This window comes from Phascolarctos cinereus, unplaced genomic scaffold (genome assembly GCF_003287225.1).
Source record: "Phascolarctos cinereus isolate Bilbo 61053 unplaced genomic scaffold, phaCin_HiC Scaffold_5;HRSCAF=322, whole genome shotgun sequence".
NCBI lineage: Eukaryota > Metazoa > Chordata > Mammalia > Diprotodontia > Phascolarctidae > Phascolarctos > Phascolarctos cinereus.
The window spans coordinates 283,059,251-283,085,872 of NW_027555958.1; the positions used below are offsets into that span (position 1 = coordinate 283,059,251).

At 41.0% G+C, this 26,622-nt stretch overlaps 1 long non-coding RNA gene across 1 annotated transcript; it reads left to right on the forward strand.

Annotated features, from left to right (window-relative positions):
• The first annotated feature begins 2,763 nt into the window (after positions 1-2,763).
• On the forward strand, positions 2,764-26,290 carry LOC144457946 (uncharacterized). Its single transcript, XR_013487540.1, has 3 exons — positions 2,764-3,088; positions 11,713-11,825; positions 25,338-26,290. It is a non-coding gene; the product is annotated as an uncharacterized LOC144457946 (long non-coding RNA).
• The last annotated feature ends 332 nt before the right edge of the window (positions 26,291-26,622 follow it).

Below are 26,622 nucleotides of genomic sequence, written 5' to 3' on the forward strand. Positions count from 1 at the left end.
AGATGATGAAGGATTATATTGAGAAAAAAAAGGTAACAGTGAAAAAAAATATCAACAAAATTCTAAAATAGAATGAAAACACTCCTGAGATGGCATAACAATTCAATGAACATTGTGTCATTTACTTACCAGTTCATTCTTCTTCCTAACAGAAGCGACTGACAGCAAAAACTCACTGAGGGCTCGATGGGGAAGGAAGGAAGTAGAAGAAATGATCCTCCTCCCTGAGTCTGCTTTAGGCTGGTTCTGACACGTTCCATTATTGAATATTTTTCTTCATGATAAAAATTTTTAGCCTAAAGAGGATCATATTGGGGAAGTGGTGGGGAATGAGAGTAGTCTTCAAATACTTGAAGGGCTTTTATGTGGGAAAAGGATTAGACTTACTCCACTTGGCCCCAGAGGGCAGAACTAAGAGAACTGGGTAGAAATTACAAAGAAACAGATTTTTGCTCAATACAAGAAAAAACTTCCACATAATTATAACTGTCCAGAAGTGGAATGGGCTGCCTTGGAAAGGAATGAGTTTCCCGTCACATTCAGAACATCCAAGAGAAGGAAGAATGATTATTTTTGTTATGTTGTAAAAGGGATTCTTGCTCAGGTTGCATGTGATAGTCTTGAAAGTGCCTTTCAACTCTGTACGAAGCATATAAAATGTCTTATCTTTCTTTTCGCTAGTAAGATTCTGGTGAGAGAAAAGAGAAGAACACAAAGATTCTTATTAGTTCCACTGACTTCTTGTCTGTCTCCTTGCCTCTGTTTTTCTCTCTTCCATCCTGCCCCATTCCAATGTTGTTTATATTCTGCTACTGGGTTAGTCTTCCTAGATCATTAAACCCATTGGCACCAACAGCCACAGCCACATACACACACACACACACACACACACACACACACACACACACACACACACCCCGTCCTTGCAAGATCATACATTGCTTTGCAAATATCAAGAATTTTAGAGCTGTAGTATGTTAAAGATGGAATGGATAAAAGAGGTCATCCATGACCCCTCGGTTTACAAAGAAGGAAACAGTTCAAGAAGGGTAAAGGGTAAAATGACTCGAAGTCACACAGTTTAGCCAACAGCAGACCTAGGACCAGAATGCAGGTCAGTTCATTCCCATTCTAGTGCTCTTTCCACTCCATCATGCTTCCTAGTTCTCTCATGTATATCTGTCTTTGTTTTCATTGCTTTTTAAGTTCTTTGAGGGAAAGACTTACTTTTTAATTCTTTAATACCAGAGCACTATATACTCAGAAGGTACTCAATAAAATTATATCTCCCCTTTTATTTGCTTCTCAGCCACTTACTAGCTATGTGACCCTGGGCAAGCCACCTAACCCTGTCTGCTTCAGTTTCCTCATTCTCAGCTAGAGAAGGAAATGGCAAACCATGCCAGTATCTTTGCCAAGAAAACCCCACATGAGGTCACGACAAGTCAGACATGACTGAAAAATGACTGAAGAGCAACAAAAAGTACACCAGAGTGATTCCAATATCTCTCTCAAAAAAACAAAATCTCCTGGTAAATACAAAAAATACATTCTACTATAGACAAGCCATTTATTTAAATTATTGAATGAGGGATGAGAGTGAGATAGGAGTGAGATTTTCGAGGAGTCAGGGCTCTGCCTCAATGCATGTAGACTTCTGGTTGTCACACCAAGATATTTAGGGGATCCCAAATCCCACCTCTATAACTTCCTCAGACAATCCTAGGTTAGTCAATTCAATAAGGGAAGCCAATCTCTCTCAACTGGCTCTATAGTTATATTCGAAGCACAACATGAGCGCTAAGGAGTTAACAGCCTTATTGCAGAGGGATTTCTTCATAATCTGTACACATGTCATGGGGATCAGGCCTGTGGGTGGTAGTGCTAGTCTGTGGCAGTTGCTCAGACCCTTGGCCCAATGCCCACCAAGCTCAGAAAAGCCCTCTTATCCAAGTCGCTTTCAAATTTAATTAAGAAAAAACCAAGCACAGGCCAAGGCCATTGGGGAATGTGGAAGTGGTCTCAGAAGCGCCACCACCCAACAGTTCCAAGAGGCCCTAAAAGACAGGGGTAGAGGGGGTTGGGGGGAATTAAAGTTTCTATCCTACTTAAACACGACAAATCAAAAACGCCTACCACCAAGGTGTAGCTCTCGGCCTTCGAGAAGATCAAGCCTGTGGAATGGGGGTAAGAGTAAAGTAATAATGAAACACTCAACCTGCATCATCAGCTTTGGGTTAGATCTATAGAGCTGCACCCACCAGGCAGAGAGACCACAACTCCATTCTCCCTCTCATCCCTCCTTTCTTTCTCCTAGTTAAAATGCCTGTGTCTAATGAGAGCATCCTAGGCTGGGTGAGTAGACAACCAAAGCTAAGCAAGAGATAGAAAGATGGAAAAGAGGGAAGGAGGGAGGGCAAGGGGGTGGGACAGAGACCAAGAGACAGAGACAGCACAAAAGGAAGGAAGAGGACAAAAGCAGTCAGCTATTCGCCAAATTCATGGCATTCATGCTGCTGCCTGTGTGGGTAGGGGTGGGAAGGGGGCGGGCAAGAGGTAGGTGGTTTGAGTTGATTAGGCAGGAAACTGGCTCTCTGCCTTCTGGATTCCAGATAAAGGTTGGGAAAACCTAGTATGGCTACAGAGTTGGCAACATGGCCCAGCTTCACTTCCCTGCCCCTACTCCCCTCCCCAATTCTATTCTCCAAATATTTTTTGTTTGCCAAAACCCAGAGCACATTTTGCTCCTTCCACATTTCTTCCTTTGACTTTGAAACTGTGTTGCATTCTAAGTGTACCCTTGGTTCACAGGAACAAGAATTCCCAGAATGAACAGCACTGGATGTTTTGGAAAGAAACCCTAACCTGGCTAGGTTTGGAGTAATTAACATGTCACACAAAAACACCATCAGCTCAACTCTGAGGATTGCTGTATTCCAGAATTCATGAAGCCCTCACAAATAATTTTCCTTTTGGACCTGAGCTTGGAAGAAATTAAATTCTGGGGTCCCGATGCTTAGCTCCCACTGATGAGAAATCAAATCCAGAAAGCCATCACTTCAGTTCAACATGTCCTTCAGATTTGAAGGTAATGTGAGTGCTGTTTCTCAATTGGGGTTGAAATGTTAGAAATTCTATTGCAGGAGACTTCAACCTTCCCTCTCCAAATGAAAGACAATGGGATCTCTCTCTCTCTCTCTCTCTCTCTCTCTTCTCTCTCTCTCTCTCTCTCTGTGTGTGTGTGTGTGTGTGTGTGTGTGTGTGTGTGTGTGTGCGTGTGTGTGTATTTTAATTAATTTATTGTGTGGATGACATTGGTTAAACTGAAATACCCCTCCTCCTAGCTAGATCTAATTCTCAAAAAACAGTTGTGCCTCGCCTCCCTCCCTACCTCCATGCAGCTCCTGATAACCTCCTTTCTTGACACTCAAATACATTTATACCTGCCAAGATGAGTCAAGAACTAAGGTCGTTATCTGGATGGTGTCAGGGGGAAAAAAAGGCAACAATACTTTTGTATGAAATCCAGGTCACTGACTTCATTCTTTGCCTTCACTATTTTATACCAGCTGCCTCCAATCTCTACTTTTTTGTGGTCTAGATCATAGATTTGTATCCTGAGCACACCTCAGAGATCATCCAACCCCATCATTTTAGAGATAAGGAGACTGAGGCCTAAGAAAGTTATGACTTGCCTAAGGTTAAAAAACTACTAAGATGTCAGAGGCAGGATTTGAAACCAGGTCCTCCAACTCATCATTACTTTTCCCATTGTACACATTGTGTCTGCTGTTATGCCTCAAAAAAGTCATCATAGGTGAGGTCATATTTGCCAAATCTCTGCCCTACCTCTAATAGAAGATATAACTAGGACAGGGCTAATAGGCTTTTACCCAGGGTGCCAAAATTTAGAGGAAACTGACAAAAGAAGCAGGTACTCAGCAGCACCAAAACAGCTGGACTAGTTAGTAAGAACTAGGGAAGTAGGAAACTAGCAGATTCCATCCTGCTCTCCACTTCCAACCCCTCCCACAGCAGAGACCTCGTGGTGCCCTGGGGGCTCAGCTACCATCATGACACCTCTGACCCTTCTGAACTGAAACCCAGGAGGTGGTTGGAAGGGAATAGCCACTAGCAGAGGTCTGTCCCCCCATCCTTGACCCAAGCTGCTCAGATTCCATGAGGGTGGTCAGGCAGAAACAGTTACCAACAAGGGCATCCTTCCACCTCCTTTTTCACTTTCCCCTGATCCTGGTCACCCAGACTTTATGGGATAACTGGGAAGGAACAGCCATCTATGAGAAGTGCCTTTCCCCTGTCCTTTCCCCTTTTCTTTCTCCTTTTCCTTCCCTCTCTCCCAACCAGAGTTACCAGACCCCATGGAGTGCAGAGCACACCAATGGTGACCTTTCTCTCCTAACCTTCTTGCCACTGCTCCCTTCCATTTCCCTCCCTCCTTGCTGGCCATTACTTCCCTATCTCACCACTGAGGGAGAGAACTCAGAATCCCACTTCCTCAGGTCCATTGCAAGTGGTGGTGGGCCAGACCCCTGCAACTGCATCCCGCACCCATTTCTGTAGAGCTGATATGGCTGTTCACACTACTTAAATAAACTGTGGCTGTCACCACAGCCCTTCTGGTATTATGGAAGACCATGAGACCTTGTCATCTTTCTTGCCACTAAATCCTAAGAAAGGTACATAATGAACGTCAACAGACTGTCAGAATATAAGCTGCTGTAGGCTAGGGTCTGTATATGCTTTGCGTATCTCAGATTAGTTCAGAGCTTGACATATAGTAAATACTTACTAAATGCTTTTTGCATTCATTCATTACTTATCAATGGTCTATATACCAGGCCAGTGGATGGATGCGAGTTTAAACCCGCAAGTTAATATGAACATCCTACCAGGATCAAAATACTCATTTCTTTTTAATCAGTCACTATTCACTTGGAGAGAGAGAGAAACTAAAATGATGGAATCCCAGCTTCAATCTTGATGGGAATTGCAATGGGGATGAATTTTGAAATAAAGTTCTCTCTCCTCACCATGCCTAACTGTTCACATTGTATCCTGAGGTGGGGCATCAAAATAGCATTTTGGGGCAACTCAATGGCACAGAGGACAGATCACCAACCCTAGAGTCAGGAGGACCTGAGTTCAAATCTAGTCTCAGACATTTACTAACTGTGTGATCCTGGGCAAGTCACTGAACCCTAATTGCCTCCAAAAATAAAAATAAAAGAAATGATATCTTAAATTCAGTCAAAGAAGAAATACCACCATTTCCCTTACCCACTTCTGCCCCCATACTTCCCCTCAGGTCAGAGAGATGCTTTATTTATCAAAGGAAATACCCATTTTTTAACTTTAGTCATCCTTCTTTCAAAGTCCCATAAAGGAATCAAGACTTGAAATGGGTTTGGTTCATGACAAATGTGCTTTCTCAGCAATATTTGGCACACTGAATAAAGTGTTGACCGGGTGCAGCTAGGTGGCGCAGTGGATAGACTGCCGGCCCTGAAGTCAGGAGGACCTGAGTTCAAATCCAGCCTCAGACCAAACACTTGTCACTCACTAGCTGTGTGACCCTGGGCAAGTCACTTAACCCCAATCGCCTAAAAATAAAAAATAATAATAATAAAGTGTTGAACTTAGAGTCAGGAAGACCTGGGTTCAGCTCCCAGCTCAGAGACTTACTGTGAGGCACTGTGAAGGCATTTTTACTTCTCTGGGCTCCTGTTCTCTCATCTGTAAAACAGTAATAATAAGAATACTTACCTGCTATAATAGCAGTGATGTTGTGAGGATTACATGATGTAAATCACCTTGCAAAATGTAAAATGTTATGTGAACATAGTCCATACTCTTGCTAAAGGCATTTGCATGAGACTTTCCTCGCTGGTGGAGAAAATGATGACTTGATTCTGCATGCCTGCATACCGGGGCATTGTGGACATAAGAACTTTGGACAGGAAGCATTCTTCTTCCTTCCTGATTCAAGAGAAAACACACACAATTCTAGAGACTCTTCCGAGATAGACCCAGAAGAGAGAACAGACTTTAGAAGGGAGATGTAAAGGGGAAAGCTGGATCCTCAACATTTCACTGAGTTCCACCTGGCTTCCTTAGCAATTCTGGAGAAGTTACCCTTGAGTGAGATAGACTTAGTTGAGCTGAGATATTTCACTCCTAGTGGGAAAGCTCATTCATTGTGTGTGTTGTCTGGTATATTCTAATATGCATAATTTCTCTGGTATCTATTTACTATCAGCATGGATAAATGGATCTGTTTACTAGGATAAACTCTCTATTCACTATCTGTAATGGTCTTTCATGTAACTAGTATTTAGTGAGAAGGGATTAAACTTCAGACGTTAGCTTAGGCTAACTATTCCTTTTTAAGAGAAGAGCAATAAGAAAAGCCACTTTTTGAACCTAAGAAAAATAGTTCCCTGAAACTAGCAATATTTAAGGAGGCAAACAGATACAATTCTAGTCTAGTACCACCCTCCTCTCCTAAGAGAGCATGAACAGTCAGCATAGAGGTCCCTTTTCCTTCTTCCCTCCAGTCAACCATCAGAATCTCCTTTAGAGAGGGGTAAGTAATGAGCCCCACTTAGCAAACCCGTGTGGACATGTACATAACACACATGGGCAACATACACACATACCTTACAAAAATGTAAACTTTGATTGTTATCCTTTCCCATTTGCTAGTCTCTGTTTTGTTTTACTCCCTTAAATTCAAAGCATCTTTAAGGAAAATATAGGGCTTTGAAAAGCCCTATGGAAATGCAAAACATCATCGTAGCTTGGTTTCAGTAACAGAATAAGATTCCCAGGGAGAGAAAACAGCCTTTTTTTTTCTTTAGTGGTCAGTCAAGTTACCTGTATTATCTGTATTTCGCTTGGGGAGTGAAGATGAGAGGAAATAGAAATGACAAGCATACTATTGTAAATTTAGAGCTGGAAGGGGCATTAAAGTTCCTCTAGTTCACTGTTGTCAAACTCAAATAGAAATGGATCCCTGAGATCACACATTGACTTAGAAAACCACAAATCAACATTATCTATGTTGTATTGTATTTTTATTGATTTTTGTTAAACATTTCCAAATTACATTTTAATCTGGTTCAGGTCCACTAAAGAGTTTTGCAGGCCGCTTGCAGCCAGCAGGTATGAGTCTGAGATGTCTTTGATCTAATCCAACTCCTTATTTTTAGAGATGAGAAAACTAAACATGGAAAAGTTAAGTGACAGATCCAAGGTCATACAGATAATGTCAGAAGTAGCATTCGAACCCAAGACTGCTTATTCCAAATCCAAGTGATTTTCCTGTTTTATTCCACTGCTTCTAGTCAGAGCCCCTAAAATTCTTCTCAGTAACATGACGTCATACAGATTTATTTGACCTTCTAAATGATGGCCATCTGATCGTCCTTAAGTATAATAGTTCAAGACAAAAACTTTTCTGAACTGATAAAAGATTGGGGCAAAAGGACAGGATCTGAGTCCTGCTTAGGTATTGCTTTTGAGGACCTGGGAGTGTGTCCGTTTGTCTCATGGCCCAAGAGAGGTATCCTACATGCTGTGTCCCAATGTAATGCCTCTCCTAGAAACTAGTGAAAATGGTGGAGCTAGAATTCAGACAAATTTGAGCATCTAGTCTGGGCCAACATCTGGGTTCTCACTGGGTTTGGGGAACATGACAAAATGTCTCCCCTAGGGACAAGTAAAGAACCAGAGACTTGACCTTGAGAGTAGTAAAGAAAAAAAAGACTGGGATCAGCAGAGCTACCCTGTCAGGATACCCATGCTGAGCTTTTCCATTGTGGGTTGAGTTGTGTGCCAACTGGCTGAGCACTTCCCAATGACAAGGGCACTGGAAAAGAGGCTAAAGAACTGAGGATAGACATTCCAGACCCTTCCAGCATCCATTGGAAATGTAGAAGTGGGTTTTATTATTGAAATGGGTTTTAACATTATTTATTCTTGAGACTTTGGGGGATCTCTCACTGACCCCATTTGGGCATTGGAATCCACTCCCATTTGTCCACTTCACCTGCTCCCTGCCTCCACTCATTCTTTCCATGGAGGGCAGGATGAAATAGAAAGTAGCCATGTTGTTTCTTCTCTACTAGACACCACCACCACCCTCTTGCTAAGAGGAACAGCTGGCCCTTTTAGAACTGTTATCTCAATTAGTATTGTATTAAGTTTTCTTGGTATGCATGTGATACTATATTAAAAGCCAGATAGCTCTTTGAATCTCTGCCAATTCTGCTTACTTGAATGTGAGCTTCGAGATTGGGAAAGAAGAGAGAACAAACCAGAAGGGAAGTAGATTTAAATTATTTAGGTTTTATGAACCCAATTTGGATTTTGCCAGTACCAACTGCCTGGGGGTTTGAGCTACTTATTTAACTGAAATAAGAGCATTAGAGGGAGAAAGAGAATAATTTTCAGGGTCAAATTCCCCTGAAATATGAACTGGCTTATTAAAAAAAAAAAGGAAAAAACATGAATCTCAAAGGTAGTTAAAGAAGCCAGTGTGTCATAGGCAGCCATTTTAGCCCACAGATCTTAAAACAAAAGTGCCTCCCCCGTGAAGTGAGTGGGGAGCAAGTTTCTAGGAAAAGCAAGCCATGCCCCTGAGAAGGGTTGAAAGAGTTCTTCCCCTGCCCAAGCTAAGGGGTACATTGACAGCTCAGCTTGCCTGTCTCACCAGGACCATCTGGTGGGCTATAACAAATTGCTGAAATGTTTCCCGTAAAGCAAATTTATCTATGTCAACTCCTATTTATCCCCACTGTCTACCTTTAAAAAAAAAAGTGGAAGCAGATTTTATACTCTGGCTCCATGGAATAAAGAAATTACACTTTTAAAATCATATATTTACAGACGTAAAAAAAGAATATAGTAGTACCAATTATGAATTAAGGCAAGACATTAAATATGAATGCCAATTAGTTTTTTAGATGATAAATTTCAAAGCCCAACAGAACAACAATGGTGGTCTACAATGGCCCTCTGCACCTCTCAAGATATCCCTTCTCCTCCCCTTCCTAACATTCCACAGCAGGAGAATGTGGAAATCTCTCTTATTGCAGAGACTCAGTTTACTGCCATTTATAAAAGGTGTTGCTGGTTTGGGGAGTTTTTTATGTGTGTTTTTATTTTGTTTCGTTTTTTAGAAGAGATTTAATCTAATTGGTCTGGATAGAATGGAGGAAAAAGAACAACAGAAATAATGAAAGAAAGTGTAACTGAACAAACAAGAGAGCTTATTTATTGGAACACATAAATTTAGTAATGGGAAGACACAGGGAGGAGGCAAGGGTGGGGGTGAGTAAGTTGGAATGGGCAGGGATTAGGGTCAACATCCAATGAAGTCTTCAAGTGATATACACTTTGTGTATAGCTCAGTGCTTACTATAAGTGAGCAGAGGCAACAGAGATCATTGCCACTGAGAAGTCCACTGGAAACATTTCAGACATAAAATCTGTTATCTCCTCCTTGACTTTCTCTTTTAATCTAACGATTAACTGCCTGTGCACACATAATCCAGGAAACAGTCAAAGAAACTAGCCACTATGTCAGTGCCTCCCACTAGCTTATTTTTTCCTAAACTATTTGCATGAGATAATAGCAGTACGTAGTAAGTGCGTTACAGTAGGGCAACAGAAACCACATGATGTCATACAACAGGCATCCAGAGCAGGAAATGATAAGAGTAGAGGTAATTTATAAAACCAGGGGTAGGAGTAAGGGGAAGGAATTTATGTACAGAACCTACCTATAAGCACATGTGATTTTCTAAGTTTCTGACATAGAACGATGAATGCAAAACCATTGGTACTTCACACATAACTCTCTATTTCTGTACAGGTAACGAATTTTAATCTGTTTAAAGAAAAAAACCATGAAAATTTTTCTAATATCTGCTTTATACTGTGTATTACAACTCAATTCTGTGAAGTTTAATGGCACTTTTAGATACCCTGTGCAATTTAGAACATCTTTGGGGGAAAAAAAGTCTCCTTTCTGGAATAACATATCACAACTCATAGGAATCAGACCTGAGTTCAAATCCTGACTGCCACTTACTACCTGTGTGACTTTTGGAAAATCATACTGCCTCTCTGAACCTCAGTTTCCTCATCTGTAGTGAAGGGATTGGATTAAAAGACCTCTAAGGTCCCCTCTAGCTTTAAATCTATAACCCCATGACCTTCTGGTTTGCTTTGGGTTATTAGACAACTCCCTTAAATACCTCTCAGACTCAGTTTCCTCATTTCTAAACAAATGGGTGGGACTAGACAACTCACGAGGTCCCTTCCAGTTCTAAATCCTATGAGCTTTTGATCTAAATTAGCTCAGCAGTCTTTGAGAGCCTAATTCATAAGCACTACCCTAAAGAGCTAGAGACATAGCCAACACCCTCTGTCTCATGTTCTACCCTCATACGGCAAGTAACAGTACTTTTTCTAAGAGCCTTTTATGCCCAGGTGGCTTTCCCAACATGAATGGAGGGAGGATCGAGGAGAGACCATTTCAGCATGGTTAAAGAAGGCAGTGTTTTCTCCACCAATGAGATTTTCCACTAGCACCACTGACATTCTCACCTTTAAGGCTTTTCAAAGAGCAAAAGAAATTACAGGGAATGCTCTCAGACCTGAAAGAGGCAGGAGATAGCAATCATAGTGGGTGGGGGCTGCCTCTGACACCCAAGGAAAGTGATTCAGGCTGGTTTTACGGTTTTCTCACCAATGATACCTACACAGTGTGTATTTAGTGTATATTAAAAGTTTTCTTCCTCCCTCCCTAACCCCCTAGGGGCTGTGCTCTCAGTACTGGGGGAGTAGCAGGCTGAGAACATTTTCCATAAGACATGGTAAAGTGCTAGGCTTCCCAGACAGATGGGTCCAAGTGGGCACTTAACTATTTTATGGAGTTTTCCTTTCCAATCATTCTCTGCAGAAATTTGCTGACAAAGAGCAATCCCTCCCACTCACCCTCCTTCCTTCACCTAACTCCTCATATTCCTCCGTAACAGCCTGGTTTTGTATAAAAATATATTAGATTATTAGTAGATATTATATTATAATAAAAATACATTTGATTTTGTATAAAATATATTAGAGCAAGCAACACAGTTTGGCTATATGAAATATATAGGTTCCTCACTCTTTAAGACTCTGTTAATGAATAAAGAGGAGGTATGGTCACTGACATGATTTTCAAAAGTTCTACCACGCATTTCTGGCAAGAGCTGTATTAGGAATTTCCTTCTACTTTCTCTCAGTAACACCTAACAGCTGGTCTCCTTGTTCTCAAGGATCTCTCCTAGCCATCAGCACTGAATCCTTCCTAACAAATTAAAGAGCTCTAACCAGTCAGTCAAAAGACAACCCAAGGCTGGAAACCTAGGAGTCATCTCTGACTTTGCCTTCTATGCCAATTTTCCCTATATCCAGTCCATCACACAGATTTTTGTTTCTTTCTTTGAAGCTTCTTTTAAATAGGCCATTTCCTCTCTATGCCCACTCCACCAACCATGGCTAGTCTTTTGTTACCACGTTGTTACTACAGTAGCTGCTAACTAGTACCCCTGCCTTTGGTCTTTCTCCCGTCTATTTCATCCTACACACTCGTGCCAGATTAATCAATTCTGTTTTCATCATCATTCTACTCCCCTGCTTAAGGGTCTTCAATGGTCCAAACTCCTCGCCTGGCTTTTAAGGGTCTCCATCCTACTGATCTACTTATCAACCTGGTGTCCTACTACTCTCCAGAAAGTACTCTCTGCTCCAGTCAGGTAAGTTTCCCACTGTGCCCTGACAACACCATACTGAAGCTATTGGTAGTCCTTCGTTCTCGAAGAGGATCAATGACCTCCAGAAGGTGACGTCTTGAATTGGATTTAAGTAAGTCAGAGCTGTGCAGAGTCATCAGCCTCACTCTCTCCTGCGGAGTCACCAGAGTCCACTGGCAAGTCATAGATCAGGATGATTTGGCGATGGCCCCAGATGCAGTGGGAGACCTTGGCCTTTTTAAGTTTAAGTCTTTCTCAGGTCTCAGTTTGTCGGAGACAACACTCATTCAGTGATTAAAGGCTAGGTAAGAATTGGGGCAAAAGATGGCCTAGCTTGCCTTCACATAAGAATCAATATGGGAGGGGAAGACCCTCAATTTACCAACATGAGAGGTAAGCTCAGCAGTGTGACATAGTGGATGTTGGGCTGGTCTTGAAGTCAGAAGACTTTAGTTCAAATCATATAATATCAATAAGTTAAAATCATATAATATAATCATATATATCACTGATACATACTAGTTTTATGTCCATGGGCAAGTGATAAGTTAGACCATAAGTTACATGGGGATGAGGATAGAGATGGGGATAGGCATAGGGACAGCTGTGATTTCATTGAGATAGGGAACTCATCAATGAGGAAATTGTAACCTAGAGTCTTATGTTATACATATTATTATGGATAGAGTGCTGGTCTTTGAGGCAATAAAACTTGGGTTCAAATCCTGTCTCAGACATTTACTAGTTATATGACCCTAAGCAAGTCACTTAACCCCCCTGGGCCTCAGTTTCCTCTCCTGTAAAATGAAGGGGTTTGACTTGATCTCAAAGGCCTCTTCCAGGTCAATTTGCATCAGTGGAGGGAATATCTTAAACTAATGAAATCACAAGTCCAGACCCTCCCTCCAGAAAAGATAAGGAGTGGGACAAGACATAGGTACTTCTTATAGAATACAAGGACAAAATGAAATAGGCTATTACCTCAAGGATATTACATTTCTCTTACTTGGGATGCCATCCCTTCTCCCTTTCACTTACCTATATCTTCCTCATCCTTTATGACCCACTTTATGGCCAACCTCCTCCATAAAACTGTTCCAAAGACTCAAGTCCACATTGACCTCTCCCTTCCTTCAGTTCCTAGGGTACTTGTTTTTCATAGGATGTTACCATTCATTATCCATTTAACAGTTCATTAATTGCTTTCTATATAGTAATGCCTCATTCATCTGGCTTCAGGGATGAGATGTCCCATAGAAAGGATGTTTCACTTCACTGGAAAATTTCCTTGAGTTATGGTGAAGTAGCAGGTTATGATCCAAAGTACACCAGACAAGGCAAGAAGCCTTGACCTCACTCCTGGCTGTGTATCCAACGAGCTTTAGCACTTGAACAAATCCCTCAACCCCTCTGGGCTTTCATTCTCATCGGTGAAATGAAAGGAGTGGTCTAAATGCTATTTAATGCCCCTTCCAGCTCTGAGTTTATTATACAATAAATTTTTTAGATGAATTAGATATTTTACTGCCTTCTTAAGTAGATGATGTTGAACATGTTGATGTAAACTTTCCTGGATAACTCACAATCGTGATTTGGGGAGAAAGGGGAAAGGAATAAACATTTATGCAGCAACTAATGTGTGCCAGACACTGTGCTAGGTACATTACAAATATATCTCATTTGATCCTTATAACAACCCTGTGAGGGCTATTATTTTCCCCATTTTACAGTTGAGAAAACTGAGACTGTGCCAGTCATCCCAACTTTTGTCTTGCCACTGGACTTAAATGACTCTGGAAGAGAGTGACACTGATCACTTTGTGCAGCTCTGCCTCACTTAAATCCAATTCATACATAAGTCAAGATGTCACCCCATGATTAGTCATTGGTCCTCTTCAAAATGAAGGACAAGCAATCCTATATGTCAGGTACTGTGCTAAGTGCTGGGATACAAAAAAAGTAAAAGATAGTCCCTCCTTTCAAGGAGCTGACAGCCTAATGGGGAGACAACATGCAAAACTTTCTGAAGGTGCAGGTCCAGAGAGTGGCCATTCTTGGTGGGACAGGTTGGAGAATGCAGAGCAGATAGCAAAGTATATACATGCATACATGCATACATACATATGCATGCATACACATACATCTATAGGGACAGGGACTGAACATATACATATCTACATACACTTGTTTGCACGTGTGTATATATGTATTCATGGATATATGTGTGTATATGTAAATATGCATTATATGTATGTGTGCATATATATATATATATATATATATATATATATATATATATACATATATGCTATATAGTTAGTTCTGGTATAATGCAACATGTGTATTCCTAAAAATCACTGCTCTACACAAAATCTCCTAATAAAGCCACAGGAAAAATGAGGCTAGTACACAACGTTCAAAAACCTTGTCAGTGACAAATAAAAAAGACAGAAAAGTAGCAGAATTTTAGCCATGTCAAATGGTTATGATATACATAAATACTACAATAAATAGTGGTGGGGTCTGAGGTCTCCAAACTTCTGCTCAGCCCAAGCCCTGGTTCCCACAGAGCTCAGTAAAGTCAATGGATTTGGGTGAAGGGGTAGCCTTGCCAGGCAACTCAAGGACAAAGGGGCCAGGCACTGTGGCAGTAACAGAATGGGAGGTTTAAAGGGATGGGAGTGGAGTTCACAGATGAAGGCCAGCCCTTCCCCTGCACTAGAAGATATACAATAAATACAATATGGGGCTGGGGGAGGAGAGGGGTGGAAACTGAAGTTTGCTTATGGAAATGTTAGAAGGGTGTGAGTGTGTGTGTGTGTATGTGTGTGAGAGAGAGAAAAAGAGAGAGGGAGAGAGAGAGAGAGAGAGAGAGAGAGAGAGAGAGAGAGAGAGAGAGAGTGAGAGAGAAGGAGGGGAGAGAGAGAGAGAGAGAGAGAGAGAGAGAGAGAGAGAGAGAGAGAGAGAGAGAGAGAAGGAGAGAGAGAGAGAGAGAAAAAGAGAGACAGAGTTTGTGTATGTGTGTGTGTGTGTGTGTGTGTGTGTATATCTGTGTATTGTGTATTTCTACAAGGCTTAGTTCAGCTAGGTGAGATTTTCTGTATTAAACAAAAAATTGCTTTATATTCAAATTGTCTTCTAATATATCAATATTGGAACAAAATCATGTTTTTAAAACAAGCATTATAGTAGAACTGACAGTGGACATGTATGTGTATACACATATATGTGCATGCATATGCATGCATATATACATATATAAATATAAATGATAAATTGGAAATAATCAGCAGAGGGAAGGTTTTAGAATCAGGAAAGGCTTCTTGCAGAAGATGAGATTTTTAGCTGGGACTTAAAGGAATACAGGAAATACAGAAAGTAGAGAGGAAGATGAAGAACATTTCAGACACGATGGACAGCCAGTGAAAATGCCTAGTGGAGAGATGGAGTATCTCATTTGAGGAACAGCAAAGAGGCCAGTATCACTGGATTGTAAAATATGTGCAAGACAGGGAGATTGTAAGATATAAAAAGGCTGGAAATGTAGGAAGGGGTGAGGTTATGAAAGGCTTTGAATGCCAAACAGAGGATTTTATATTTGATGCTGGAGGTGAAGGGAGCTACTGAAATTCATTGAGTATGGATGTAATATCTTACACTTAGGAAGGTCACTTTGACAGCTGATAGACTAGAGTGAAGAGAGACTTGCCACCAGCTGACCAACCAGCAGGCTATAGCAATAGTTCAAGTGTGAGGTGATAACGGCCTGGACCAGGGTGCTAGTGATATCAGGGGAGAGAAAGGGGCATATGTGAGAGATGATAACAAAGATAAAATTGAGAAGTGTTGGTAATAGACTGGAGGAGAGAGAGAGAGAGAGAGAGAGAGAGAGAGAGAGAGAGAGAGAGAGAGGTCAAGGCTGCCAGCCTCAGTGACTGGGAGGATGGTGGTACCCTTGACTGTAATAGGGAAGTGAGAAAAAACGGAGAGTTTGGGATAATGAATTGTTTTGGACATGTCACTGCGTTGATCAGAGTTCTCAAGTCTTTCAAAGTTGGTCTTTACAATGTTGTTGTACAAATTGTTCTGCTGGTTTTAAGGAGTTTACATTGTGCTAGGGGGTTACAACACATAGAGGGGATTAGGGGGCTGAGAAGGGAGTTTTAGTCTGAGGAATCACAGGATTTGTGAATGGAACCACAGAGCAGTCGATCGGCAGACCTTTTTTATAAGCAAATTTTTCCATGGACAATATCGATTTGATTATCATTCTAAGAGCAAGAGGTGGAAAGTTTGCATGTATGGTGTGGGGAGAGATCCACTGGTGGAAATAGAGAAAATGGGAAGATGCTGCCAATAAGGTAGCCCCTGATGTCCTGGTGAACAGCTTGTAGAAGGATGTTCTGGGTCCAGCAAAATAGGGAGTTTTCATTCACTCCCCCGCCAATCAGCAGATGATTAGCTGTGCTTTGGCTACCCCAGGGCAAAGTCCCAAAGCTTAGTGGATTAACTCCCCCTCAGTGGAGTGGTTTGCTCTCTGAAGGTGTAGGTCCAGAGGGTGGTTGTTCCTGGTGGGGACAGGTTGGAGAATGGCAGAGCAGATAGCAAGCTTCCAATACCAGCTAGGCCTTGGCTTCCTGGTACATGGCTGGATTACATTATTAAGGTCACTTCCAGCTCTCTATGCCACACTTAATGCTGAGCTGCCTAATTATGGATCATAGGATCATGGACTTATTTGAGTCCAAATCCCTCATTTCACAGATAAGGAAAATGAGGTATAGACATGTCAAAGTGACTTCTCCAGAGTAGCACAGTTTGGCAAGCCTGTGAGTCAGGATTTCAATCTAGGTCTTCCTGATTCCCAGCTCTGGCCCTCTAACCACTACAGCGTGCTACCTCTCAATGAATCCAAGGCTCTTGATAATTTCCCTGCTTAAAGGGCAGATCCCAGATTCCCAGAGCTTGGAGAAGAGTTAAACCTTCAGTGAGTCAGTCAATAAGCATTTATTAAATGCTTGGGATGGGCCAGGCACTGTGCTAAATGCTGAGGACATAAAAAGAGGCAAAAGATAGTCCCCGATCTCAACTCCCTCCCCATCCCACTGCCTATGATTATGCACTCTAATCCCCATCCCACTACCACTACCACCACTACCACGTCCCTTCTGTAAACTTATTATTATATCAACAAGTGTATATGAGAGAGTATGATTTCCATTCTGTGGTCCCTCACTCCAGGGACTATGGATTAGACTTCTTCCCCTTGCTCCTTTTGCCATCTCACCCCAGGTATTTCCATAAAGCCAAACAAAAAGCTTGGGCACTGGCCCTTTGAAAAGGGACAAGCTACATTTGTTCTGTAAAATGTGCTAATAAGCAGAAGAAGCAGATCACAGGAACAGAATGCCATGGATCAGCTGGAGGGTCATGTGCCCATCCATTGAAAAGAAAAGCATCCTGAGGAACCAACGTGCTTCCTTTACATACTTCTTGCTTCTCCAATCAGCTTCATCCCTTTAAGAAGAGTTTTTCGTCTCTAACCTATGGATGTTGGGGAGGGGGAGGGAGAGTCTAGCTGGAGCTTTGACTTCATGAAATTCAGCATCAAGGACAATGCTTTACATGTTCCAACATACCAAGCTCTCTGGGAGCTACCTTGGCTGCTGAAATAGAAGGCTCAGCTTCATGGCTTCACTTGGAAAGAACCAGCAGTTGTCTCTTAGAGAGTCACCATGAGAAAGACAGCATGGGGAAAAGAGGAAGGGAAGAGGAGAGGAGACCAAGGAGAAAGTGTCTATGAGCCGAGTCAAAACTATGAATATCGTATCTGAAGAAAAGGGGGCAGGGAGCATTCATCTGGGGTTCAGATCTTTTGGGAAAAATATACCTCGTAGCACTGCAATGTTTCTACACCACTAAAGGGCTAACTGATGGCTTGCTGGGAAGGTGGGGAGGGTGTGATGGGCCAGAGATTAGGAAGATATGGCTACTGGAGGAAAAAGCACACCCTGACACCAAGTTTTCAGAGCCCTGTAAATTTCAGCACCTTGAGAAACACCCTCTTTGCCCTGCCTGTCATAGTTCTCTACAGCACTGGATGGGGAGCAGGGCAGTGACATAGAAATTGCCCACAGCTCTGAAACTGCATCAAAACAGAATAAGAACTATAGACCAGGAAGGACCCCTGGAACTCCTCTGGTCCAAACCCTGCCCCTGCCTTGTTTTTTAGATATGAGAAAACAGAAGACCAAAAAAGGAAACTGACTTGCCCAAGTCACCCAGTTACTTATTGCAACCGAGATTCTCCCAACTCCCAGCCTCGGGCTCATTCTATTACAATGGAGGTATCCCTCTGAGAGGTCAAGTTTTCTGGATCCAGAAAGTAGACTCAATTATCAAGGATGCCATTCATACTCAAATTATCATTGTTGTAACCTGGAAACAAAGAGAGGCAAAATCAAACTAATAACAAATCCCATGGTGAAGGTGACCAATACTTGAGAAGAAGACAGAGAAGGAGAAAGGCAGGATCTCAAGGGATGTTAACCAAGAGGACCAATTGATCAAAGCAACAGCCAACTGGTGGAAGTACAAAGGAAATATACAGTACAAATGAAATATGTTGATCTAGCTTCTGGTCTTTCCAGATGACAAATGAAATGGGTACCCTCACTATACCTGACCAAGGGCAGGCACCAGCCATTTCCAACTTGATGCTGTGGAAGGGCCAAGATTTGAAGAAAGACTAGCAGGCACAAATAAACCATTTGTCTCATTATTTTACAAAAGAATAAATCACAATCACAATTTTGGGTACCCAAGCAGCCTGAGAGGATATGGAGAAAGAAATAGAAGGAGGAGGAAGAAAAGAAGAGGCACCGTCTCCTTTCCCTACTCTTTTAAATATTATTAAACTATTATCTCAAATTTCTAATAAGCAGGTTGAAGTTTAAATTACAAGATCTCTAACAGAGTCAAAATCCAAACAGTGCAGGAGCCAGCAGACAACAATTGCCTGGGTCGGATAGATTTCATGGTGGTTCTTTGCAAGGACAAAGCTCCTATTCAGTGGGGGAGAGGAGGACTTGGGGAGAGGAGGGAGAGACCTCAGAGGGCTTTCATTACCCTAATCATCCCCCCTACAGAAAGTGGGAGAGGAAGAAAGGAAAAGCCAACTAGCCTGATGCGTCACTGGGAATGACAACTTGGAAGGCAGCACACACCTGAAGTTTATTGCTCTAATGGAGCAGAGGAGAGAGAGAGGGAGAAAGACGGGGGGGGGGGGGGGGGGGGGGGAGGGGGGGAGGGAGAGGGAGAGAGGGAAAGAGAGAGAGGGAAAGAGAAAGAGGGAAAGAGAGAGGGGGAGAGAGGGGGGAGAGAGAGAGAGAGAGAGAGAGAGAGAGAGAGAGAGAGAGAGAGAGAGAGAGAGAGAGAGAGAGAGAATGAATGAATGAGAATTGGTTCTTGGTAGGTGGTCCAAGGCCAGAAAGGCAAACTAATAGTTCCCTATTTTATTTTAAAACTTCAAAAGCATTAGATTGGATTTCTCATCTGTCAAAGGTAGCTTTATATATTAAGAGAAATAGCTGTTTAGAAACAGGTTCTTTAGCAGAAGTAGAATAGAAAGAGTTAGGCAAACTATTAACATGCTAAGCTGTCCAGCATGCAGTTTCTTCACTTAGCCCAGCAGCTCCAAGGATATCACAGGGTATGAGCAGCAAGCCTCCATTTCCGCTGAGGCTAGGATTGAATTAAAAGGGATTCAGGTTAGAACTCAGCATGACCCTTTGTTGGCAAGGGGGGAGAGTATCAGTTACCCTAATATTATTTAGGGAGGTTTCAAAATCTTATTGGGAGATTTTTTTAGGAGAGGGTATCATACCAGGATGGTTGTAAAACATTCTTGCTTGGAGGCATGGGAATGACTGAAATACATGCTTCTCCCATAGTATGGTATATATTTCTAAATTGACCCTAGCACAAATGGTGCAATGGAAACTAACCTAGATTTGGAGTCATAGGATCTGGATTCAAATCCCCACTTACTATCTATGTGACCTGCAGCTAGTTGCTTAACCTCTCTAAGCCCTGGATTTCTTATCAATAAAATGAAAGAGTTGGGCTAAATGACTTATTTGGCCCTCCCAGATCTACAGTTAGGATCCTATGATCAAAGGAGCCCACCAGGAGTGTGCTGGAGCCAGCTCAGACTTGTTCTAGAGAGATCATTGTGAGTTTTTATACCTCAGAAATCTGCAAATACCACAAATTAGAGGTGGATTATTGTTTTGTTGGTTGTTTAGACCTAAGAAAGTAATGGATAAAATGTAAATAATGCAGATAAAACTTAAAAGTATATCATGGGTATATATACGTATATTTTTATATGTATCTACATGTATATACACTTCAAATAAATATATACATTTTATATAAATATATTATATATAGTTATATACAGATGTATTTAGAGAGAGAGCCAATTGTTAAACATTTACCAGAACACATCTGGTCCTTATTGGTGCTCACTAACTACAAAGTACAAAGAGTAGGGTGTAATAAGCCCCTCCCCCCAAAAAAGGGTACAATTGACAATGATGATTAAGAGATATGAAAGTGTAAAGAGAGAGGATTGAGGGCTGGATTTAAAGTCTCCCTGACTTCAAATCTCATCCTAGAGAGTGAAACTAAGAATATCTGTAGTACTTAACTTGCAAGGTTATTGTGAGGATCAAATAAGATAATGTAAGTAAAAGGCTTTACAAACCTGAAGGTACAATATAAAGAAGCCAATTATCTTTATTACAAGAGGGAGGACAGTGGTAGTCTACGAAAAGCAGCAGCTACGGCTATGAGGAGAGACCAATTTTCCATAATACAACATTGCGCCCTTTGAAATTCCTGAACCAAGTAACGTCTTAAAGTCCTTTTTAGTTCAAGGACCATCACTTCTACCAAAATCACAGATCAGATAAATGAACAATATTCAGATGACTACTCATCCCCTCATTAAGTTTTAGGTGTTATTCACTTGTTAAGTCAACAAGCATTTAGTAAGTACCTGCTATGTGCCAGACACTATGCTAAGAGCTGAGGATATAAAGTCCCTAGGGAAGGTGGTAATCAGGGTAACCATGTACCAACTTCTATATGCAATCTGTCTTACAGTCACATCTTGACCCTCCGTGCCAAAGAGTTTGTGGTGCCAGGGAAGACTAAAAGAAAACAATTACCTGGATGGCACTAGACTCTGGAGAAGGCTACCGATAAAATACAATTATAAAAACAGGAGATAAGGAAAATGCATTAGCATTTTTTTTTCTGGGAAGGAAAGGATATATCTTGTTATGGTCATTGTGCTGAACCCAGACTTATCTTAGGTTTCTTCTCTCTCAAACCTCAACTTGCTCATTCTCCTCCCACCAGAACTTTGGGTTCCTGCCTCCAGAATCATTCTGGGCTCTGTTAGATAAGCTCTTGCCTTATCTTACCTAGATCCAAGCACCCTTATCTCTTTCAGTCCATTACTAAACCATACTGATAGCACTCATACTTTCCCCCAACCTTAGCTCCATGTTACACATTGCCTTCCTCCATTAGAATGTAAGGTCTTTGAGAGTAGGAACTATCTTTCTTGTATTTGTAACCCCAGGGCTTAGCACAGTGCCTGGCATGTAGTAAGTATTTATGTATTTATTATGTTCAAATGCTTTGTTATTCATTCATTCATCATTCATTTCACCTGATCGTGGCTCATCCATTATGGTCTACAACAGGATTCCTGTCATTAAATTCTTGTGTTGGAGTTATAGTTTAACCATGACTGTCCATACCTGGATAGTTGCTTCTACTACAACTTCCTGACAAGTTAGAACTAGATCCATGATCTTATCCTCCAAATATCCATGGAAGAACTCATATTTGGGATTCATCTTTTCCTTTCCTCTGGGTAATCTGAGATGAATCCGTATCATTCCCATCAGGCTTTGAGTCATATGACCTTAAACCATTAATCCTCCCTGTGTCCCAAGTCAATAAGTAGCCTTGACTCCTTTGCTCCATAGTGTTAGACTTGGACTGGAGTCCACGTTTCCCAGTCCTCTATGATTACCAAGGATAGAAGTCCTTGACCCTTCTGTCTAATTTGAATGGCTAGAGCTTTACTCCTTTTCAATTATTTCATTTTATTCCTCTTTATGATAGTGACTTTGGCATTTCTGCTTTGATCCTAAATATTGGCAGCATTTTTTGTTATTGATATAGCTGTAGGCAGGCCAGAATTAACTTGCATATTGTAAGAAGAAATTCTGTAATGTCCACTCTCTTGATGTGTTCTCAAATCAAGATATACTTGCTGTTTCTGTAGACTCTGTCTAGGAGCAAGGCACAGAGAGAGAATTAATCAGCATGGTGCACATGGTGAATTTATCAATTGCAGATGGATTTTCAAACTGGGAATAACTGGATTGGATGGGAACTAGTCAGCCATGTCTCCCAGCTGGTCCAGCCTAACATCACAAAGCCAGTGTCCATAGGTATAAAAAGTAGTAAAGTCTCCAGGAAAAACAAGTCATTTTTTCCCTTTTTTCCCCTGAGGGGATGTGGGGGAGGGGAGAGAAAGAGAAAGGAAAGGAGGAGGGTAACAGAAGCAGAAACCAAAGGAGTTCCCTAATGATAGGAGCAAACATAAAGATGAAAAGCAGCCAGTCATGGAAATGAATCAAATATGAAATTTGCTAAATTGGGAGCTAGTGTTTTAGCTTTAACAGTTAGAGCATTTCTTGAAATGGAATGAGGCCAATAGACATAGAATCATAGTATCATGGAAAAGGCCATCTAGTCCAGAGTTCTAATTTTAAAGATTAGGAATCTAAGGCAGAAAAAGGTTAAGTGATATGCCCAAGGTCAACAAGTAGTCAACCATCAGAGGCAAGATCTGAACCCATGTTTTCTGATTCCAAAGTAAGACTCTTCATACTATATCACATTGCCTCTCATAATACTAGCTTTCAGGTTTCCATCCAGCCTCACTTCTCCCAACCTCTTAAATAATTGCCTATGGAGTACCCTTATGTTTTGGACTACATCTAAACTAGGCCAGTCTTCCAATAGTTTAGGTTTGATATTGGAACAAAATGAGACAGTTTATTCCATCTAACAATTAACAAAAGAAGGTTTATTTATCCATAGCAGGGGAAGGATCTTCAACATGGTTATTTAGTTAGGATACCATGTTGATTCAGCTGATGCCAGTTCGCTGGTGTTGGTCACACCTTTGGTCAGAAGCCCCAGAAAGAACTGGAGCTCCTCACGGCCTTTTGTACTCAAGTGACCAGGGAAGCTACATCAACAACCAGTTCCTTCAGCTGATCAAGTTTTGAAGACAGTATCAAAACCTCCTAAGAAAGAGAAGTGACCTAACTTTTGTGGCTTATAGTCTTAGGAAAAGCTAGCCTAGTTTACATGGTAGGGGTCTAAGAAATATTGTTTCTATCATATTTTAAGAGCAGATGGTTGTCTATATGGTTTGATATGGGGAGATGTTGAGGCTCTTGTCTCAACAAAGAAATTGTAGCAACTGAAATTCTACCATCAGAGTTTAATTGCTCTCTCCAGGAGAGATGTTTTCTCCAAGGAGGGAGTCAAACCTTAACATATTTATATAAATTCACTTAGAAGAGGAAAGGGGCAGCATGAGAGCCCTAAGGATCTGAGATTAGAATAGGGGCAGGGTTTGCTAACAGAAGAGGAGACAGACCCAGTCTTGGTGTTCAGGAATTGTAATTTGGCAACTGCTTGGAAGATGAATTGGAAAGGGGAGAGATTAGGGACCAATTAGGACTTAACTACAATAGTCTAGATAAAAGGTCCAGATGGTAGACCAGATAGGTTCAGATTAGGATCTCAGCTACAGTCTTGGCTGTGTGAGTAGGAAAATGGGGATATATGTGAGAGATATCATGGTGGTAGACACAAGAAGACCCTGCAGTTGATTGGATATAATGAATGAGGGAAAGGAAGAGTCAGATTAAAGAAAGATGACTCAGATTAGTCAATGAAAATATGATGGTGCCTTCAACAGAAATAGAAAAGTTAGGAAGAAGGAGAAAAGATCATGAGTTCTGTTCTGGACAAGTTGAATTTTAGATGTCTATGGCTCAAAATGTACAATAGACCATTAATGGTGTGGTAGAAAGACTACTTGTGCTGGAGTCAGAGGACTTGAGTTCAACACCCATGATATTACTTGTATGACATTGGGCAAATCACTTGATTTCTCTGGGCCTCCATTTTCTCATAGGTAGAATGAAGGTGTTAGGAAGAGGTGATCTCTGAAGTCTCTTCCAGCTCAGAATCCTTAATCTTGATATTTGAATGAAGAGAAAATAAAAGTCAGGATCATTGATGCATTTCACCTCTTTTACAATTCTGTCAAATACCAGCCATATTCCATTCCAAAAAATACCTAGTTCAGTCCAATTCAAAATTCCTTAAACACCTACTATGAACAAGGTATTCTGCTAGGTACAAGAATTCTTTCCAGAGGGCTAAAAAATGAGTCATTAAATACATGGATGTTTTGTTTGCAACTCACTAGAATCATGAACCATGATCAAATCAACTCTGCCAAATTCCTGATGGGGTGTGTCAATCTACTCCCCTACATCCCACTCACCATCCCTGTAACATTCTAACCAAAAAGTCTCTCCTGGCTACCGTTCTCCTATGGGAGTTGTTTTCTCCCTTTGAAAGTCCTAGGGGCAAGTACTTTATTTTTGTATTGGTATATTCAAAGATTAGCACAGTACTTGGCATACAGCAAGCACTTAATAAATGATTTTTCATTCATTCACTGGGATTCACAGCCTTGGTAAGGTTATATGCCAGCAGCATGACTGCATGCAGCCCTTACCTTCAGGATTAGATGAAACTCCTTGCCCACATGTCCCTTCGGTTCATTTCTATTCAGAAGTATTCAGGATACCCTTATCCTAATTTGTACATTAGGAGAAAATATTGATGATGACTTAAAAACATTCCATAAGTTGACATCTTTTTTTTTCCAAAATTTAAGCAAACCTGAAGTGGGAAAAGTGATATCTCTCTTCACCATCATTCCTTTTTCTTCTTGAAAAATCCTCAGTAATCCTTACCAGTAACAAAAATCATGAAAATATGCCACATGATTTCTCTTTCTTTCACCCTCACAGTAGTCCAGTAAACAGGGATGGGGCAGATGTGATTCACACCTTTTGATAAAATGGAACGCCAGCAAGGAGATTCATTGAGTTGTCCTAGGAAGGTCCTACAGCATGCTAATAAAGCTAGGACAGAAAGCCGAGTCTCCCCAATTCCCCAACCCAATACACAGATGGGGGTAACTATCTTAAGCTTTAGGTAGCCTTCCTGGAGAGGCATTTAGTACCTTGGCCCCTCTCCTGGAGCTCATCAGTTCTTATAGCTTTACCCTCATGCACACTGCCTTATTCACTGCTCTTGCTCTCTTTCTAGGTCCCAGATCACCACAGTGGAATGTGTCCTTCCCAGCAAGCCTGGGCCCTCAGAAATCATCTCAAAAAAGTGAACAAAATGGGTAAAGCAAGCAACTAATTGAAGGAGAACCAGGAGTGCTCGCACATCAGGGCTGAGCCTCTGCCTCTATCCTCATCTCCATTTAATTTAAAACACTGTTTGCAGCAACCATCGATAAGAGACTGTGGAGTTTCCATGGATACACAGCAAGAAGAAATAATGACATATTCATCAGTGGATCATAGAGTCATAGGTTTAGAGCTGAAAGGGAACTTAGAAACTATCTAATCCAATCCTCTTGTTTCACAGATGAGGATACTGAAACATAGAAAGGGTTAAGAGTCTTGCCATGGGTCACATAGCTAATGTCTGAGGCAAGATTTGAATTCAGCTTTTCCTGACTCCAAACTATTCATTATCACCTAGCTGCCTAGAAAAGAGAAACAGACTAATAGATAAGAGCTTTTCATAAACTGTAGGGAACACAGTAAAAAGCAGAGAAAGTAACTACAGCTCTTTCTTCCCTCACCCTCCAGTCTGTTTGAGCTAAATGGCAGAGAAGGAAAACTGTCTTCATTTTCTTTTTAAAATTCTCTTTTGTTTTTACATCATCTATATGTTCCACTGTATCCCTCTTCCCCCATATCCTCCCAGAGAGCCATCTCTTATAACAATAAAGAAGAAAAAAATAGGAAGGAAACAAAATTTAGTGAAATTAGCCAACATAACAAAATCTAACATTAAATATATTGTTTCACACCTATGGTCCCCATCTCTGCAAAGAATCTAGGTAGCTGGCTTCCTGGACCTCTTTCCTGAGCTTAAATTCAATTGTTACAATTTTTGTAGCATTCAACTTCTATAGTTTCGCTGTTGCTGCACCTGTTAAACCTAGCACTTAGCACAGTACCTTGAACTTAATAAATATTTAGTAAATGTTTATTATTGGTTGATTGATTGATATTGTTATTTTACTTATTTGATTTTATTTATATTATTTGTTATAAATAATAAAATACTATTTATATTATTGCTATTATATATAATATATTTTGCATGTTAGTTTCCCAGTTCTTTAACTTTGCATGAGTTCACATAGGTCTAATATGTTTCTTTGTATTCATCATATTCATTTCTTATGGAATGTAATATTCCGTTACATTCATGTGTCACAATTATTTAATTATTCCTCAAAGGATGTTCTGTTCTCATTTGTCCTGAGAAGATGATGCCAACGATGGCCTCTAGGTTGCATAAAAAGCAA